Genomic DNA, 21,164 nt, shown 5'->3' with positions numbered 1-21,164 from the left:
AGTGTAAACAAATCAAAATATATATATTTTTCAAAGTAGCCACCCTTTGCACCCTCTTGGCATTCTCTTAACCAGCTTTATGAGGTAGGTCACCTGGAATGCATTTCAATTAACAGATGTGCCTTGTTAAAAGTACATTTTTGGAATTTCTTCCCTTCTTAATGCATTTGAGCCAATCAGTTGTGTAGTGACAAGATACACAAGATAACCCTATTAGGTAAAAGACCAAGTCTATATTATGGCAATAACAACTCAAATAAGCAAAGAGAAACGACAGTCCATCATTACTTTAAGACATTAAGGTCAGTCAATACGGAATATTTAAAGAAGTTTTAAAGTTTCTTCAAGTGCAGTATAAAAACCACAAAGCGCTATTATGAAACTGGCTCTCATGAGGACTGCCACAGGAAAGGAAGACCCAGAGTTACTTTAGAGTTCATTAGAGTTACCAGCCTCAGAAATCGGCAATTAACTGCACCTCATATTGCACCTCACAGAGTTCAAATAACATACACATCTCAACATCAACTGTTAAGAGGAAACTGCATGAATCAGGCCTTCATGGTCGAATTGCAGAAAAGAAACCACTACTAAAGGACACCAATGAGAAAAAGAGACTTCCTTTGGCCAAGAAACATGAGCAATGGACATTAGACCAGTGGAAATTTGTCCTTTGGTCTGATGAGTCCAAATTTGAGATTTTTGGTTCCAACCGCTGTGTCTTTGTGAGATGCAGAGTAGGTGAACGGATGTTCTCCGCATGTGTGGTTCCCAATGTGAAGCACGTAGGAGGAGGTGTGATGGTGTGGGGGTGCTTTTCTGGTGAGACTCTGTGATTTATTTAGAATTCAAGGCACACTTAACCAGCATGGCTACCACAGCATTCTGCAGCGATACGCCGTCCCATCTGGTTTACGCTTAGTGGGACTATCATTAGTTTTTCAACAGGACAATGGCCCAACACACCTCCAGGCTGTGTAAGGGCTATTTGACCAAGAAGGACAGTGATGGACTGCTGCATCAGTTGACCTGGCCTCCACAATCACCCGACCTCAACCCAACTGAGATGGTTTGGCATGAGTTGAACCGCAAGAGTGAAGAAAAAGCAGCCAACAAGTGCTCAGCATATGTGGGAACTCCTTCAAGACTATTGAAAAAGCATTCCAATGTGAAGATGGTTGAGAGAATGCCAAGAGTGTGCAAAGCTGTCATCATGAAGTATATTTTGATTTGTTTTGACAAATTCTTATTTAGAATAACGGCCTACCCCGGACGTTGCTGGGCCAATTGTGGGCAGCCCTGTGGGACTCCCAATCACTGCCAGATGTGATGCAGCCTGGATTCAAACCAGGGACTGTAGTGATGTCTCTTGCACTGAGATGCAGTACCTTAGACTGCTGCGCCACTCAGGAGCTAATGCTAACTGTTAAGGCTAACTGCCTTAATTTTTCCAGGAAGAGTAACTGCTGCCTTGGCACCAGCTAATGGGGATCCATAATAAATACAAATACAAAAGTGGACTAATGAAGAAAATACTAAAATACAATGAGTGTATGAAACATTAAGAACACCTGCTCTTTCCATGACGTATAGACTAACCACGTGAATCCGGTGAAAGCTATGATCTCATATTGATGGTAAATCAGGGTTTTTAAGTATTGAGACAATTGAGACATGGATTGTGTATGTATGATCTCATATTGATGGTAAATCAGGGTTTTTAAGTATTGAGACAATTGAGACATGGATTGTGTATGTGTGACATTCAGAGGGTGAATGGGCAAGGCAAATATTTAAGTGCCTTTGAACGGAGTATGGTAGTAGGTGCCAGGCGCAATGGTTTGTGTCAAGAACTGCAACGCTGCTGGGTTTTTCAGGCTCAAAAGCTTCCCGTGTGTATCAAGAATAGTCTACCACCCAAAGGAAATCCAGCCATCTTGACACAACTGTGGCAAACATTGGAGTCAACATGGGCCAGCATCCCAGTGGAATGCTTTCGACACCTTGTAGAGTCCATGCCCTGACAAATTGAGAATGTTCTGAGGGCAAAAGGGGTGTGCAACTCAATATTAGGAAGGTGTTCTTAATGTTTTGTACACTCAATGTATGTTTTTGTTGAGTAAAATATCCCTTTAATGTGAAATATTAGGTGTTCGACTGCATTTTTTTCGACTTTTTTGTAATTGTCTCTTGTCAAATTTGAACGGCGGCTGCTCCAGCTGTAATCTCCATTTCTGCATGCAGTAAATTGTGCCATCATGATCCACACTGGTATAAATAGCGGGCTACATGCACTGATACATGATTGATGAGAGCAAGGGCCCAGTGTTATGATGGTAACACCTCAATCCTCTGACTGTTGTTAGTTACCCGAAATCCTCACTAGCACTTTGGCATTCACAGTCATCCCTTCTGACATGCAGAGTTGACACAGATTAATCCATTGCCTCAGTTGGGCACTGCGGGCCAAAGCCTAACTTGAGATAAGTATGCTCAATGTCAATGTGAGATTTGCATGAATCTTAAGTATGAAATACTGTAGTGTTCTCATGAATTATTATGTGAAATTCTGAATAGAACCATAACCCAGAATAATAGACAATTGAATTTCAGTATTTCATCTGATTGTTCAGTCATTTTTGTCCAAGTTCGCAGACTTGGGAGTGGATTCTATCAGATCCGCGCTAGCGGTTGTTTTGGCAGTGTCGGAGGTGGAACTGCATTTGAACGGTCAAATCCACAAGCGGTTCCTTGCGTTAGCTTATGGCGGACACTGCCATTGGATGCAACGAAACCACACAACTTTAGAATCTGACAAATCCCATGCAGCCGCGTAACAATTTCAAACACTCAAATGCGTGATGTTCTATTGTCTACACCTCAAATAGACTAATAAACTATAAATCCACCCATCTAAATTGTGGTTAGATTCATAACTGGCTTGACTGGCGTATGACTCCTACAGATGTACTTCCTTTGTTAGAAGGAAAGGTTGAGTCCAAACTATTCCATGTGGTGCATGGTAGGAGAATGGTGTGTGAGTGTGTGTGTGGTCTCTGAAATAGAGAGAGTACACAAAAAGTAATATACATAAGCAAGTAGTAAGCTATAGTAAGGCGAGAGTACATAAAATGTTATTTAATGTGTTTCCATGGGCTATAGTAGTAAAGGCCAAATTCAATATTTTATCAAATCATTTTAAAATACTTTTTGGGGATACCTAAAGATGTACTAACACATCTTTAGGTATCCCCAAAAAGTATTTTAAAATGATTTGATAAAATATTGAATTTGGCCTTTACTACTATAGCCCATGGAAACACATTAAATAACATATTCATAAATGGCAAAAAAGACAGTCAAAAATGTATCATATGGAATAAGGTTTTGAAGTGTCTGTCCTATATCTAGGAGACATTACCGTGGTTTGTAGGCCAAACCGTTCGGACGCTACCAACGTGTTTGTGATAAGACCAATTTTTGGGATGTTTCATGGTCTGACAAATAACACTGTAGCTTGGCCGCCTTCCACCGCAGATGTGGAAGGGTGACATACTGTAGGTCGGATGTGGTGGATTGAGATGCAGGACATGCACATTTAATATTTTTTTGCATGGTCTGATATCTCTATCTTAAACTGGTGGATTTACATGGAGATTTTTTTATTATGTTGCTTAGATTGTAACCTTGTTAGGGTGCGTCAGTAGACTATTAAGGCTTAATAACCAATAAAGTGCAGATTAGTGGCATAAAGCACTGTAATTACATACAAATAAAGGCACCGAATAATACAGCTGTAATTACCTAATACCCTAACAAGGTTACATACAGAAATATAATACAAAACAACAGGAATTACTCAAATGTTCACATGTTAATATAAACCACAGGAGGTAGAAATGTTGATAATACAGGCTAGTATCTCAATATAGGAATTAACCAAGGCAGAAATATGCATATATTCACAGAGTTATACAGTTAGTTTAGCATGACAAGACGTAGCAAGTATCAGGCTAATAGGTTGTTGTCAATAAAACGTCAAAATACAATTCAGAGCATTCAATTTGGCTTCTGGGGGGGCAAGGGGACCCCAGCTCCGCTAAAACCATTGACAGTTAACTATGTGCCATAGTTCTGACTATGGTCTTCAAGAGGTGATGATATTTGACTCTACTTTGTGGAAGACGGAATTCACCTGGGTGAAAATGGCTCCCAGCTGTTGTCATCAAACATGGGAAAGGTTCTTGGTCAACTAAATTGATGTGAGGACAACATTAGCATTACATGTAAGTCAGTTTTTACCATCTCCTCTTTGGTCACTGTAAGAGTTCCACATGTTGTATCTGAAAGTGGTGACATGCCTAATGGTGCTAACTGGAGAAATGTAATTGCTATTCCTACTTTATTCTCTGTTCCTAGTAGGTATAATCTGAAATCTCAAAATAATTGGACTTGTATTGAAACTCTGTGTGATTTTAAATACAGAAAAGGTTTTAAATGTTTACATCTTAACATTTGTAGTTTATTACCTAAAATGGATCATGTCAAGATCTGGGCCTCTCAGGCACCCTGATATTTTTATTTTATCTGAAACCTGGTTAACTGATAAACCCTGGACTTTGATGTTGCTATGGATGGTTACAATGTGTTTAGGGCTAATAGGAAAGGCAAAGGTGATTGTGTTGCTATTTACACAAATAATCTTCTTTCTGTTTCTCTGCTAAAGGATATCTCCAGTCCTAAGCAATTTTAATTTTTGGCTTTAAGTATTCAGTTAAGTCTTCAAAAATAAAAGTTATAGGAATCTATTGTCACCCTCTGCCAAGAAGTGTGTACTAATCGAACTCACTGATTTAATTGCCATTTTACTTCCCCAGAGGTGTTGATTGCTGGAGATTTTAATCTTGCACAGGGAACGCAGGATGCTGACTGTTTAAAGGATTTTTGTGCTAATCAAAATTTGACCCAGCTGATTACAAAGCCTAACCGTCCAAACCTAAAGGACCCTACCAAATCGACTTTGATTGACCACATTTTTACAAATAACCCAAAGAAATATGCTGGGATTGGGGTATTTGCTTTGGATATTAGTGACCACTGTCCCATTGTATGTGTCAGGGATATACGGATGCCTCGATCCAAACCTCGTTTTATCAACAAGAGGAATTTTAAACATTTCAATGAACAGGCCTTTTTTAGTGACGTTTATTTTGATGAATTTTATTGTATTGCATCTATACCTGTCCCAGAGTTGGCTCTGAACCACTTCTCAAATGTTTTCAATTGTATTGTAGATTGACATGCTCCCTTTAAAAATTAAAAATAGGAATTGCCCTTGGTTCAGTCCAGAGCTATCTGAAGTCATATGGCTAGCCATGCTTCCCACCTGGCTACCCCATCCCCAGCCAACAGCTCTGTACCCCCCGCAGCAACTGGCCCAAGCCTCCCCCGCTTCTCCTTCACCCAAATCCAGACAGCTGATGTTCTGAAATAGCTGCAAAATCTGGATCCCTACAAATCAGCTGTGCTAGACAATCTGGACCCTCTCTTCCTAAAATTATCCTCCGCAATTGTTGTAACCCCTATTACTAGTTTGTTCAACCTCTCTTTCATATTGTCTGAGATTCCTAAAGATTGGAAAGCGGCCGCAGTCACCCCCCTCTTCAAAGGGCAAAACACCCTAGACCCAAACTGTTACAGAGCTATATCCATCCTGCCTTTCTAATGTCTTCGAAAGCCAAGTGAACAAACAGATCACCAACCATTTTGAATCACACCGTACTTTCTCCGCAATGCAATCTGGTTTCCGAGCTGGTCACGTGTGCATCTCAGACACGCTCAAGGTCCTAAACGATATCATAACCGGAGGGCTTATCATAATAGGAGGGCCTGTTGTCCGGACCTCTGGCAGTCTCTATGGGGGTACCACAGGGTTCAATTCTCGGGCCGACTCTTTTCTCTGTATATATCAATGATGTCGCTCTTGCTGCGGGTGATTCTTTGATCCACCTCTACGCAGATGACACCATTCTGTATACATCTGGCCCTTCTTTGAACACTATGTTAACAAACCTCCAAACGAGCTTCAACGCCATACAACACTCCTTCCGTGGCCTCTAACTGCTCTTAAATGCTAGTAAAACGAAATGCATGTTCTTCAACCGATTCCTGCCCGCACCCACACACCCGACTAGCATCACTACTCTGGACGGTTCTGAATTAGAATATGTGGACAACTATAAATATTTAGGTGTCTGGCTAGACTGTAAACTCTCCTTCCAGACTCACATTAAGCATCTCCAATTCAAAGTTTAATCTAGAATCGGCTTCCTATTTCGCAACAAAGCATCCTTCACTCATGCTGCCGAACATCCCCTCGTAAAACTGACCATCCTACCGATCCTTGACTTCGGCGATGTCATTTACAAAATAGCCTCCAACACTCTACACAGCAAATTGGATGCAGTCTATCACAGTGCCATCAGTTTTGTCACCAAAGCCCCATATACTACCCACCACTGCGACCTGTATGCTTTCGTTGGCTGGTCCTCGCTACATATTCGTCGCCAAACCCACTGGCTCCAGTTCATCTATAAGTATTTGCCAGGTAAAGCTCTGCTTTATCTCAGCTCACTGATCACCATAGCAGCACCCACCCGTAGCACGCGCTCCAGCAAGTATATTTCACTGGTCATCCCCAAAGCCAACACCTCCTTTTGCCGCCTTTCCTTACAGTTCTCTGCTTCCAATTACTGGAATGAATTGCAAAAATCACTGAAGTTGGAGACTTATATCTTCCTCACTAACTTTTAAGTGTCAGCTGTCAGAGCAGCTTACCGATTGCTGCAGCTGTACACAGCCCATCTGTAAGTAACCATCCAACCAACCAACTACCTACATCATCCCCATATTTGTTTTTGTTTTTCTGCTCGTTTGCACACCAGTATTTCTACTTGCACATCCTCATCTGCACATATATCACTCCAGTGTTAATTGCTAAATTGTAATTACTTCGCCACTATTGGCCTATTTTTTGCCTTACCTCCTTACTTCATTTGCACACACTGTATACAGATTTTTCTATTGTGTTATTGACTCTACTATTGTTTATCCCATGTGTAACTCTGTGTTGTTTTTGTTGCACTGCTTTCCTTTAGCTTGGCCAGGTCACAGTTGTAAATGAGAACATGTTCTAGACTGGCCTACCTGGTTAAATAAATGTGTAATAAAGAAATAAAAAATAAAAATACACAACAGAGATGCTGCCTGGGCCAAAACTAGTTTCACAGACTCGGCCCAGACTGGCAGTCTTTCAGGCGATTGAGAAATCTGTGTGTAAAACTAGTTAAAAAAGCCAAATCTGATTATCATGTTAATACACTACATTTTGGAAAGCTATTATGTTACTGAAGGGCTGTGTCTCCGCTTCTCTCCTCCAATAAATTTATTTAGATTCTGGCCCTATTACTGACAAAATGTATATCATTAATGCATTTAATCACCATTTTATCTCTGCAGGCTATATATTTGAATGTATTTCAAAGCCAGCTCTTGAATAGAGTAGTTTGGATGTTGATGGTGAAAATCTATTGAATAATAATGAAAATGCTGGTAAGGAGTTTTCTTTTCGGAAATTCACTGATAAAGAAGTCCTGGATGCTTTGCTAACATTAGACACACAAAAAAATCCACACGGGCTGATAATTTGGAGCCTGGTCTGCTTAAGTGTGCAGCTCCCTTTATTGCTGGCTCAGTAGCCCACATTTTTTTATTTAACATTGTTATCAGGAAGTATAGGGCGGTTAGGGTTTGGCCGGGGTAGGACGTCATTGTAAATAAGAATTTGTTCTTAACTGACTTACCTAGTTAAATAAAGGTTAAATAAAAATAAATAAAAGATAACTAATTCCAACGGCATAGAAATCCACATATGAGCTGCCACTCCATAAGGGTTGGGATACAGATGAACAACTATCGCCCCCATTTCAAGACTAACTTGTTTAGCTAAGATTCTTAAATCCTTGGTTACAACTTTGTTCATTTTTAATTGTATTTTTAAAATAAACCAATCAGGGTTCAGGCCTGGGCATAGTACTACCACAGCAACCACAGTAGTTGTTAATTATGTTGTCAATGCCTTGGATGCTAAAAAGAGCTGTGCTGCCTTGTTTATTGCCCTGTCAAAGGCGTTCAACACTGTTGATCATTCTGTTTTGCTGAAGAAGTTATCAAGAATAGGCCTAGGATATAAAGCCTATTCATAGTTTCAGAATTATCTTAGCAACAGAACTTGACAAATGGGCTTAAATCTGAATTTCTTGAGATTGAAAAAGGTATACCTCAGGGTTCGATTTTGGGTCCATTACTATTCCCCTTGTATTTTAATGACACTGTTAGTACTTGTAACATTCATCTCTATGCAGATGACACAGTTTTGTATTCCTGTGCCACCTCAGTGCAGCAAGGCATTTGTGAACTACAGCAGGATTTTGATTCACCTCCATCCTACCTGACACCCTAGACCCACTCCAATTTGCTTAACGCCCAAATAGGTCCACAGACGATGCAATCTCAACCACACTGCACACTGCCCTAACCCATCTGGACAAGAGGAATACCTATGTGAGAATGCTGTTCATCGACTACAGCTCGGCATTCAACACCATAGTACCCTCCAAGCTCGTCATCAAGCTCGAGACCCTGGGTCTCGACCCCGCCCTGTGCAACTGGGTACTGGACTTCCTGACGGGCTGCCCCCAGGTGGTGAGGGGAGGCAACAACATCTCCACCCCGCTGATCCTCAACACTGGGGCCCCACAAGGGTGCGTTCTGAGCCCTCTCCTGTACTCCCTGTTCACCCACGACTGCGTGGCCACGCACACCTCCAACTCAATCATCAAGTTTGTGGACGACACAACACTGGTAGGCTTGATTACCAATTACGAGACGGCCTACAGGGAGGAGGTGAGGGCCCTCGGAGTGTGGTGTCAGGAAAATAACCTCACACTCAACATCAACAAAACTAAGGAGATGATTGTGGAATTCAGGAAACAGCAGAGGGAACACCCCCCTATCCACATCGATGGAACAGTAGTGGAGAGGGTAGTAAGTTTTAAGTTCCTCGGCATACACATCACAGACAAACTGAATTGGTCCACTCACACAGACAGCATCGTGAAGAAGGCGCAGCAGCGCCTCTTCAACCTCAGGAGGCTGAAGAAATTCGGCTTGTCACCAAAAGCACTCACAAACTTCTACAGATGCACAATCGAGAGCATCCTGGCGGGCTGTATCACCGCCTGGTACGGCAACTGCTCCGCCCACAACCGTAAGGCTCTCCAGAGGGTAGTGAGGTCTGCACAACGCATCACCGGGGCAAACTACCTGCCCTCCAGGACACCTACACCACCCGATGTTACAGGAAGGCCATAAAGATCATCAAGGACAACAACCACCCGAGCCACTGCCTGTTCACCCCGCTATCATCCAGAAGGCGAGGTCAGTACAGGTGCATCAAAGCTGGGACCGAGAGACTGAAAAACAGCTTCTATCTCAAGGCCATCAGACTGTTAAACAGCCACCATTAACATTGAGTGGCTGCTGCCAACACACTGACTCAACTCCAGCCACTTTAATAATGGGAATTGATGGGAAATGATGTAAATGTATCACTAGCCACTTTAAACAATGCTACCTAATATAATGTTTACATACCCTACATTATTCATCTCATATGTATACGTATATACTGTACTCTATATCATCTACTGCATCCTTATGTAATACATGTATCACTAGCCACTTTAACTATGCCACTTTGTTTACATACTCATCTCATATGTATATACTGTACTCGATACCATCTACTGTATCTTGCCTAAGCTGCTCTGTACCATCACTCATTCATATATCTTTTATGTACATATTCTTTATCCCCTTACACTGTGTATAAGACAGTAGTTTTTTTTGGAATTGTTAGTTAGATTACTTGTTGGATTATTACTGCATTGTCGGAACTAGAAGCACAAGCATTTCGCTACACTCGCATTAACATCTGCTAACCATGTGTATGTGACAAATAAAATTTGATTTGATTTGATTTGATTCAATTCAGAAATCACTTACAGATCTTAAATTAGTGTTAAATAGAATTAAAACCCAGCTCCTGCTGTTCTCTAGGTCATGAAATGTTGACCCTGAGGACCTGCATATTTGCGCTACAAATGGAGCCCAAATTGAGCTTGTTTCTCAGTATAAGTACCTGGGTGTCTGGGTTGATGACAAGTTGTCCTTCATAACACATATATAAAATCTGACTAAGAAGCTAAGATCCAAGATATTAAAAAATAAAAATAAATCATGCCTCAGTATTGAAAATAGGACAAAGATTGTTCTACAATGCTTCTCCCTGTATAGGATGTTGGTGATATTGTTTACATGCATGCATTAACTTCTGTTTTGAAGCCATTGGACGCAGTCTACCATTCCGCAATACATTTTATCACAGGGGACAATTTTAGGACTCATTAATGTAGTGTGTGTGGGATGGACCTCTCAGTCTGCAAAAAGAGAGCTGCATTCTCTTTTATTTATTTGCAAATCAATCTGAAATATCTAACTTCATTAATTAAGTTAAGAATCATAAGTTACCAAACCCGTTATCAGGAATGGATACCACTGGAGATCCCTTCAGTCTCCACAGATTTGGGAAAATCTGCATTTAGTTTTTTTTACCCCTAATTTGTGGAACATTCTGCAGTTAGATTTGCTGGTACCACTCAGGCAGTTTATATTATTGATTGAGGACCTCTATGTAGTTGAATGTGATTGCTTTTATTAAATATGTTTATTTTGTTATTGTGTGCTTAATTATATTGTTTTATACACATATACAGTACCGTTCAAAAGTTTGGGGTCACTTAGAAATGTCCTTGTTTTTGAAAGAAAAGCAACTTTTGTCAATTAAAATAACCTAAAATTTATCAGAAATACAGTGTAGACATTGTTAATGTTGTAAATGACTATTGTAGCTGGAAATGGCATAGGCGTACAGAGGCCCATTATCAGCAACCATCACTCCTGTGTTCCAATGGCACGTTGTGTTAGCTAATCCAAGTTTATAATTTTAAAAGGCTAATTGATCATTAGAAAACCCTTTTGCAATTATGTTAGCACAGATGAAAACTGTTTTTCTGATTAAAGTAGCAATAAAACTGGCCTTCTTTGACTAGTTGAGTATCTGGAGCATTAGCATTTGCGGGTTCGATTGCAGGCTCAAAATGGCCAGAAACAAATACCTTTCTTCTGAAACTCATCAGTCTATTCTTGCTCTTTGAAATGAAGGCTATTCCATGCGAGAAATTGCCAAGAAACTGAAGATCTCGTACAACACTGTACTACTCCCTTCACAGAACAGCTCAAACTGGCTCTAACCAGAATAAAAAGAGGAGTACTATTTAATGAAGTTGCCAGTTAAGGACTTGTGAGGCCTCTTAAATTCACACAGGACACCGGATAAGACAGGAGACGTACTCCAGATATAACAGACTAACCCTAGCGCCCTGACACAAACTATTGCAGCATAAATACTGGAGGCTGAGACAGGATGGGTCCGGAGACACTGTTACCTCGTCCGACGATGCCCCCGGACAGGGCCAACCAGGCAGGATATAACCCCACCCACTTTTCCAAGCACAGCCCTCACACCACAAGAGAGATATCTTCAACCACCAACTTACTACCCTGAGACAAGGCTGAGTATAGCCCACGAAGATCTCCCCCACGGCACAAACCCGAGGGGGGCGCCAACCCGGACAGGAAGATCACATCAGTGACTCAACCCACTCAAGTGACGCACCCCTCCTAGGGACGGCATGGAAGGGCACCAGTAAGCAAACCAGTGACTCAGCCGCCATAATGGGGTTAGAGGCAGAGAATCCCATTTGAGAGAGGGGAACCGGCCAGGCAGCGACAGCAAGGGCGGTTTGTCGCTCCAGTGCCTTTCCGTTCACCTTCACACCCCTGGGCCAGACTACACTCAATCATAGGATCTACTGAAGAGATGAGTCTTCAATAAGACTTAAAGGTCGAGACCGAGTCTGCATCTCTCACATGGATAAAACAACAAAATGTATGCCAACGTTTGATATGATTGAATCGATGCCTTGACTAAATAAGCCTACACTGCACTCAGTGCGGTACTAGTTTACAAAAATAGGTGACATATTTCAGATTTTTGTTTTGTTTCAGTTCTCCTGATGGCCCCCATCCCACAGCCAATTCACCAAGAGTATACTGTTGTCCAACTAAAATTCCTGTCATTCTTACCACTACTGGTCCAACAATTTTGGGATGTTTATATTTTCCTTAGAAAATTGAGCTTGTGTATTTGTGTAGAATTGTTTTAGTATCCAAAGTGATTTTGCAGAAAGCCATGCAGTAAAGTTATCCTTTTGGAAAAATATTTTTGCAATCCACACAGCAGGAGACAACGTGGAGGAAAGAGTTCTAGTGGGCAGTTGCTCTGGTCTTTTGGGGTTCTCCAGCTGCCTGAAGCTTGCATAACATTTCAGCCTTCTCCAGAAAGGTAAGATTGCCTTCTATTTTCAACCATTTGCCTAGACTATGGTCTTTTCAGTTTGAACAGTATGTCAATTTTATTTTCATAGATCAAGAAATTGTTGATCGATGACATGCTTTCAAACCTGTCAGATGCATGCTGTATAATTGTCATATGAATGCATTACTGTAATTCTGCCACCTTTGTTACTCTACTCTCGTTGTCAAGATATTTCTCTAACAGATCATTTAAACAGTAGACGTTTGCTCTCCTCAATGTGTTATAGGTTTTAGCTCCTCCTTAGCAGAAGAGTTCATATGTCTGGCTTGTTGACAGGCCTTGTCACACTCCTATGATGACTAACTTGGCAAGAGTGGGAGGGAACCGATTTCACAGGCACTCACAGACCATCCCTGAAGGGGTGTAATGTTTTGCTAGATCACAATTTGCAATTGTGCCTCCTTGTCCCCTGCCTACCCCCTTTGAGGCTATCCCGTTTAGGCAGAGTACTTTGCTAAGAGCCTGGCCCTTGGGTATCCATGGCGGAGAAAGCTTATCGCCTGGCTCTGAGGAACAGGTTTGTGTGAGGCCTCTCATTAACCACTAGAACAAGCCCCATCTCAACCCAATGGATCCACTTATCCTGTCATCACCATGCCAGGCAACTGACAGTCTCATTTCATGGAAGCGTTGTGCCGCAAAAGGAAACATCGCTCCCCCTCCCCAACAAGTCACCGCCTCAATGGACCCGACAAAGTAAAGTCATCTAATTTTCTTGAAGCCTCTTTGTTGAGAATGCTCACGGACACCTTGCTATAATGAGTGAACGCATTAGAGACACTTGAGACAACGTCTGATAAGGCAAGGGTTAAATATGACATCAGTTGGTGGGTGTCCATAGGTTAATGTCAGAAGATTAAGCAGTCAAAATAATGTGCAAGATCAGTAAGATTTTGCCTAACACAGCTTATGCAATTGATTATGTTAAAATGTTAATCACGTGGCCTAGGGTGATGTAGCGGTCTAAGCCACTGTCTCCAGAACACATATGCTGCTGTAGCATGGGTTCCAATCCATCTCACTGCTATTTCAGCACACATTACTCTATCCAATAAATAGGAAATATGCTATCGCCCTATTGGACACATCCTCTTCTAAACTATTAGGGTTTGAATCAGTGATGCCGTAAAGACATGCAGAAAACACATACAGTACACACACACACTATATGCAACAACTATAATCCAAGCTTTAGTGTCTAGCAGACAGTGCTCAACGGTGCCAAGCAACCCTCAATGTGTTAATGTATGCTTACACGGAAGTGCTCTTTATGTATTTGGGGGTAGATCAGTTTTAATATTGCAGATAGATTGTGGCTTCCATCAGTGCATCATTTCCAATCTCCCATATACAGCTGAAGTCAGAAGTTTACATACACCTTAGCCAAATACATTTAAACTCAGTTTTTCACAATTCCTGACATTTAATCCAAGTAAAAAATCCCTGTTTTGGGTAAATTAGGATCACCACTTTATTTTAATAATGTGAAATGTCAGAACAATAGCAGAGAGAATGATTTATTTCTGCTTTTATTTCTTTCATCACATTCCCAGTGGGTCAGAAGTTTACATACACTCAATTAGTATTTGGTAACATTGCCCTTACATTGTTTAACTTGGGTCAAACGTTTCGGGTAGCCTTCCACCAGCTTCCCACAATAAAATTGGGTGAATTTTGGCCCATTCCTCCTGACAGAGCTGGTGTAACTGAGTCAGGTTTGTTGGCCTCCTTGCTCGCACAGGCTTTTTCAGTTCTGCACACAAATTTTCCATAGGATTGAGGTCAGGGCTTTGTGATGGCCACTCCAATACCTTGACTTTGTTGTCCTTTGTATGCTTGGGGTCATTGGCCATTTGGAAGACCCATTTGCAACCAAGCTTTAACTTCCTGACTAATGCCTTGAGATGCTGCTTCAATATATCCACATAATTTTTCCTCCTCATGATGCCATCACATTTTGTGAAGTGCACCAGTTCCTCCTGCAGCAATGCACCTCCACAACATGATGCTGCCACCCCCGTGCTTCAAGGTTGGGATGGTGTTCTTTGGGCTTGCAAGCCTCCCCCTTTTTCCTCCAATCATAACAATGGTCATTATGGCCAAACAGCTCTATTTTTGTTTCATCAGACCAGTGGACATTTCTCCAAAAAGTATGATCTTTGTCCCCCTGTGCAGTTGCAAACTGTAGTCTGGCTTTTTAAGGTGTTTTTGGAGCAGTGGCTTCTTCCTTGCTGAGTGGCCTTTCAGGTTATGTTGATTTAGGACTAATTTTACTGTGGAAAAAGATACTTTTGTACCTGTTTCCTCCAGCATATTCACAAGGTCCTTTGCTGATGTTATGGGATTGATTTGCACTTTTCACACCAAAGCACGTTCATCTCTAGGAGACAGAATGCTTCTCCTTCCTGAGCGGTATGACAGCTGCGTGGTCCCATGGTGTTTATACTTGCGTACTATTGTTTGTACAGATGAACGTGGTACCTTCAGGCGTTTGGAAATTGCTCCCAATGATGAACCAGACTTGTGGAAGTCTACAATTGTTTTTCTGAATTCTTGGCTGATTTCTTTAGATTTTCCCATAACGTCGAGCAAAGAGGCACTGAGTGTGAAGGTAGGCCTTGAAATACATTCACAGGTACACCTCCAATTGAATCAAATTAAGTCAATTAGCCTATCAGAAGCTTCTAAAGCCATTACATAATTTTCTGGAATTTTCCAAGCTGTTTAAAGGCTCAGTCAACTTAGTGTATGTATTCTTCTGACCCACTGGAATTGTGATACAGTGAGTTATAAGTGAAATAATCTGTCTGTAAACAATTGTTGGAAAAATTTGTGTCACTTGTGTCATGCACAAAGTAGATGTCCTGACCAACTTGCCAAAACTATAGTTTGTTAACAAGAAGTTTGTGGCGTGGTTGAAAAATGAGTTTTATTGACTCCAACGTAAGTGTATGTAAACTTCCGATTTCAGCTGTATATATATATTTTTTTTCTTTTTTCTTCATTATTTTCCCCTAACCCTACCACCCATCCCCTAATTGGTGTAAACTAATGGACAACAACACTTAGGCTTCTACTTCCAGCTTATACATACTACAGTGCATTCGGAAATTATTCAGACCCCTTGACTTTTTCCAAATTTTGTTAAGTTACAGCCTTATTCTAAAATGTACTAAATGTTTTTTTTCCTCACACAATAATAATCTGCACACAATACCCCACAAACAGGTTTAAAAAACTGAAATATTACATCTACATAAGTATTCAGACCCTTTACTCAGTACTTTGTTGATGCACCTTTGGCAGCAATTACAACTTCAAGTCTTCTTGGGTATGACACTACAAGCTTGGCACACCTGTATTTGGGGAGTTTCTCCCATTCTTCTCCACATATCCTCTCAAGCTCTGTCAGGTTGGATGGGGAGCATTGCTGCCCAGCTATTTTCAGGTCTCTCCAGAGATGTTCAAACGGGTTCAAGTCTGGGCTCCGGCTGGGCCACTCAAGGACATTCAGAGACTTCTTCCAAAGCCACTCCTGCATTGTCTTGGCTGTGTGCTTAGGGTCATTGTCCTGTTGGAGGTGAACCTTTGCCAAAGTCTGGAGCCTGTTTTCATCAAGGATCTCTAAGGACTTTGTACTGTTCATCTTTGCTTTGATCCTGACTAGACTCCCAGTCCCTGGTGCTGAAAACATCCCCACAGCATAATGCTGCCACCAGCATAGTGCCAGGTGTCCTCCAAACGTGACCCTTGGCATTCAGGCCAACCGGTTCAACCTTGGTTTCATCAGACCAGAGAATCTTGTTTTTCATGGTCTGAGAGTCTTTAGGTGCCTTTTGGCAAACTCCACGCGAACTGTCATGTGCCTTTTACTGAGGAGTGGCTTCCGTCTGACCCCTCTACCATAAAGGCCTGATTGGTGGAGTGTTGCAGAGATGGTTGTCCTTCAGAAAGGTTCTCCCATCTCCACAGAGGAACTCTAGAGCTCTGTCAGAGTGACCATCGGGTACTTGGCCACCTCAGTGACCAAGGCCCTTCTACACCGTTTGCTCAGTTTAGCTGGGCGGCCGGGTCTAGGAAGAGTCTTGGTGGTTCCAAACTTCTTCCATTTAAGAATGATGGAGTCAACTGTGTTCTTGGGGACCTTCGATGCTGAAGACATTTTTTGGTACCCTTCCCCAGATCTGTGCCTCGACACAATCCTGTTTCAGAGCTCTACGGACAATTCCTTCGACATCATGCCTTGGTTTTTGCTCTGACATGCACTGTCAACTGTGGGACCTTATATAGAAAGGTGTGCCTTTCCAAATCATGTCCAATTAATTGAGTTTACCACAGGTGGACTCCAATCAAGTTGTAGAAATATCTCCAGGATGATCAATGGAAACAGGATGCACCTGAGCTCAATATCGAGTATCATAGCAAAGGGTCTGAATACTTATGTAAATAAGGTATTTCAGGTTTACATTTTTAATAACTGTGCAGTTTTTGCTTTGTCATTGTTATCAGGTATCAAGGTAAGACCCAGATGCAGACTGTTGAAGTAACAATGTTTATTGTAGCAAAGGTGCAGGCAAAGACAGATCAAGGCAGGCAGGGGTCGATAATCCAGAGTAAGAGCAAAGATACAGGACGGCCGGCAGGCTCAAGGTAGGCAGAGGTCGGTAGTCCAGAGGGGAGCAGAGGTACCGATCGGCATGCAGGCTCAGGGACAGGCAGAGTGGTCAGGCAGATGGGCTCAGAGTCAGGACAGGCAAGGTCAAAACCGGGAGGACAAGAAAAGATAAACTGGGGGATTAGCAGGAGCTGAGGCACAAAACGCTGGTTGACTCTAACATGTATAAATACACAAGGGATAATAGGGAAGATAGGCTACACCTGGAGGTGGAGACAATCACAAAGACAGGTGAGACAGATCAGGGTGTGACAATTATGGGGTATTATGTGTAGTTTGCTAAGGAAAATTTTAAATCCATTTTAGAATAAGGCTGTAAATGTAACAAAATGTGGAAAAAGTCAAGGGTTCTGAATACTTTCTTAGGGCACTGTATATGCATTTTACGTAAACATTATATTTTACAATAGTTATCTTTTTGTTTTTAGTCCTATTTTCAGCTCTACTCAACCCCTCCCTATCTCTGAACACCATCCAGTTTTGAATTCAATTTGACATATATTTTTCAACTGTGCTGTGATCTTTCACAAATGTTCTGAACCTTTCTATTCTCATAGATTTTACACATTGTAAATTTGTTTTGTTGGCATAAATATTATTGCTCAAGTAACTTTTAGAAATCACACAGCAGCATTATTTGCAGAATTTGTTGCAGGTAAATGTTGTAATTCTTCAGCCATTCCGGAACCTGGGACCAAAAACAGGTTACATGGACAGTACCCAAACAAATTATCTAATGATTCTGTCTATTCGTAGAAAAATATGTAGAGCTGGGATGGTCGTATCCCTACAGTACCAAATCCTTCCAGGATTTTTTTTACATTGTGGAATAATAGTATAGACATCAAAACATTGAAATAACACATATGGAATCATGTAGTCACCAAAAAAGTGTTAAACAATATATTTTATACTTGAGATTATTCATAGTAGCCACCCTTTGCCTTAATGAAAGCTTTGCACACTCTTGGAATTATCTCAACCAGCTTCATGAGGTAGTAACCTCGAATGCATTTCACTTGTTAAAAGTTAATTTATGGAATTTCTTTCCTTCTTGATGCGTTTGAGCCAATCAGTTGTGTTGTGACAAGGTAGGAGTGGTTTACAGAAGATAGCCCTATTTGGTAATGTCCAAGTCCATATTATGGCCAGAACAGCTCAAATAATGAAAATATAAACGACAGACCATCATTACTTTAAGACATGAAAATGTCAATATCTTTGAAAGTTTCTTCAAGTGCAGTCGCAAAAAACACTAAGCACTATTATGAAACTGGCTATCATGGGGACCGACAGAGGAAAGGAAGACTCAGAGTTACCTCTGCTGCAGAGGATAAGTTCATTAGAGTTACCAGCCTCAGAAATTGTAGCCCAAATAAATGCTTTACAGAGTTCAGGTAACAAACACATTTCAACATCAACTATGCAAATCAAATCAAATCAAATTTATTTATATAGCCCTTCGTACATCCGCTGATATCTCAAAATGCTGTACAGAAACCCAGCCTAAAACCCCAAACAGCAAGCAATGCAGGTGTAGAAGCACGGTGGCTAGGAAAAACTCCCTAGAAAGGCCAAAACCTAGGAAGAAACCTAGAGAGGAACCAGGCTATGTGGGGTGGCCAGTCCTCTTCTGGCTGTGCCGGGTGGAGATTATAACAGAACATGGCCAAGATGTTCAAATGTTCATAAATGACCAGCATGGTCGTATAATAATAAGGCAGAACAGTTGAAACTGGAGCAGCAGCACGGTCAGATGGACTGGGGACAGCACGGAGTCATCATGTCAGGTAGTCCTGGGGCATGGTCCTAGGGCTCAGGTCCTCCGAGAGAGAGAAGGAGAGAATTAGAGAACTCACACTTAGATTCACACAGGACACCGAATAGGACAGGAGAAGTACTCCACATATAACAAACTGACCCTAGCCCCCCGACACATAAACTACTGCAGCATAAATACTGGAGGCTGAGACAGGAGGGGTCAGGAGACACTGTGGACCCATCCGAGGACACCCCCGGACAGGGCCAAACAGGAAGGATATAACCCCACCCACTTTGCCAAAGCACAGCCCCCACACCACTAGAGGGATATCTTCAACCACCAACTTACCATCCTGAGACAGGGCCGAGTATAGCCCACAAAGATCTCCGCCATGGCACAACCCAAGGGGGGGCGCCAACCCAGACAGGATGACCACATCAGTGAATCAACCCACTCAGGTGACGCACCCCTTCCAGGGACGGCATGAGAGAACCCCAGTAAGTAAGCCAGTGACTCAGCCCCTGTAATAGGGTTAGAGGCAGAGAATCCCAGTGGAAAGTGGGGAACCGGCCAGGCAGAGACAGCAAGGGCGGTTCGTTGCTCCAGAGCCTTTCCGTTCACCTTCCCACTCCTGGGCCAGACTACACTCAATAGGCAGACCGTTCCATAAAAATGGAGCTCTATAGGAGAAAGCCCTGCCTCCAGCTGTTTGCTTAGAAATTCTAGGGACAATTAGGAGGCCTACGTCTTGTGACCGTAGCGTACGTGTAGGTATGTACGGCAGGACCAAATCAGAGAGCTAGGTAGGAGCAAGCCCATGTAATGCTTTGTAGGTTAGCAGTAAAACCAGTAAAACTATTCAGAGGAGACTGAGTGAATCAGACCTTCATGGTCAAATTACTGCAAAGAAACCACTACTAAAGGACACCAATAAGAGGAAGAGACTTGCTTGGGCCAAGAAATGCAAGCAATGGACATTAGATGGGGTGGAAATCTATCCTTTGGTCTAATGAGTCCAAATTCGATTAGTTCCTCCATGAAGCATGGAGGAGGAGGTGTGATGGTGTGGGGGTGCTTTGCTGGTGACACTGTCGTGATTTATTTAGAATTCAAGGCAACCTTAACCAGCATGGCTACCACAACATTCTGCTGCGATACGCTATCCCATCTGTTTTGCGCTTAGTGGTACTATCATTTGTTTTTCAACAGGGCAATGACCCAACACATCTCCAGACTGTTTAAGGGCTATTTGACCAAGAAGGAAAGTAATGGAGTGCTGCATCCGTTGACCTGGCCTTCACAATCACCCGAAGTGCTTAGCATATGTGGGAACTCCTTCACAACTGTTGGAAAAGCATTCCAAGTGAAGCTGGTTGAGAGAATGCCAAGAGTATGCAAAGCTGTCATTAAGGCAAAGGTTGGCTACTTTGAAGAATCTAAAATCTACAATTTATTTAGATTTGTTTAACACTTTTTTTGTTACTACATGATTCCATGTGTGTTGTTTCATAGTTTTGATGTCTTCACTATTATTCTACAATGTACAAATAATACAAGTAAAGAAAAAACATTTTTGTACATTTTTGTATAGTAAATAGAAAAACTTGTTTTGAATCCAGTGTTGTTTTGTATCAGTTCATAAACCATGTGCCATGGAATCGGTACATCGGAAATCTCTTCCCAATTTATTTGCAATCTATATTGCACAGCTGTCAATGTTTTGGTATTTAATATCAAACTGGTACTCAAAAGTGCTTTTTCATGACCACTTTCAGATTAAGCCAGCATGAGATCTGTGCCCTTTTGTTTGCTCATCAATATATGTCACATCTGCTATGTCTTTGTACATTACAATGCAGACAGACATGTCAATGAATCCACACATTTTAGAAGTGTGTGAATAGTTCAAGTGCAGTTGGTCTACAGTCTCAACTGGTGTAACATCACAGCATAATTAGTACTGTACTTCCGGCGCCGACAGAGATGGCCGCCTCGCTTCGCGTTCCTAGGAAACTATGCAGTTTTTTGTTTTTTTACATGTTATTTCTTACATTAGTACCCCAGGTCATCTTAGGTTTCATTACATACAGTCAAGAAGAACTACTGAA

The sequence above is a fragment of the Oncorhynchus tshawytscha genome, linkage group LG12 (assembly GCF_018296145.1).
Source record: "Oncorhynchus tshawytscha isolate Ot180627B linkage group LG12, Otsh_v2.0, whole genome shotgun sequence".
Taxonomy (NCBI): Eukaryota; Metazoa; Chordata; class Actinopteri; order Salmoniformes; family Salmonidae; genus Oncorhynchus; species Oncorhynchus tshawytscha.
Note: the sequence above shows the minus strand (reverse complement) of the source record.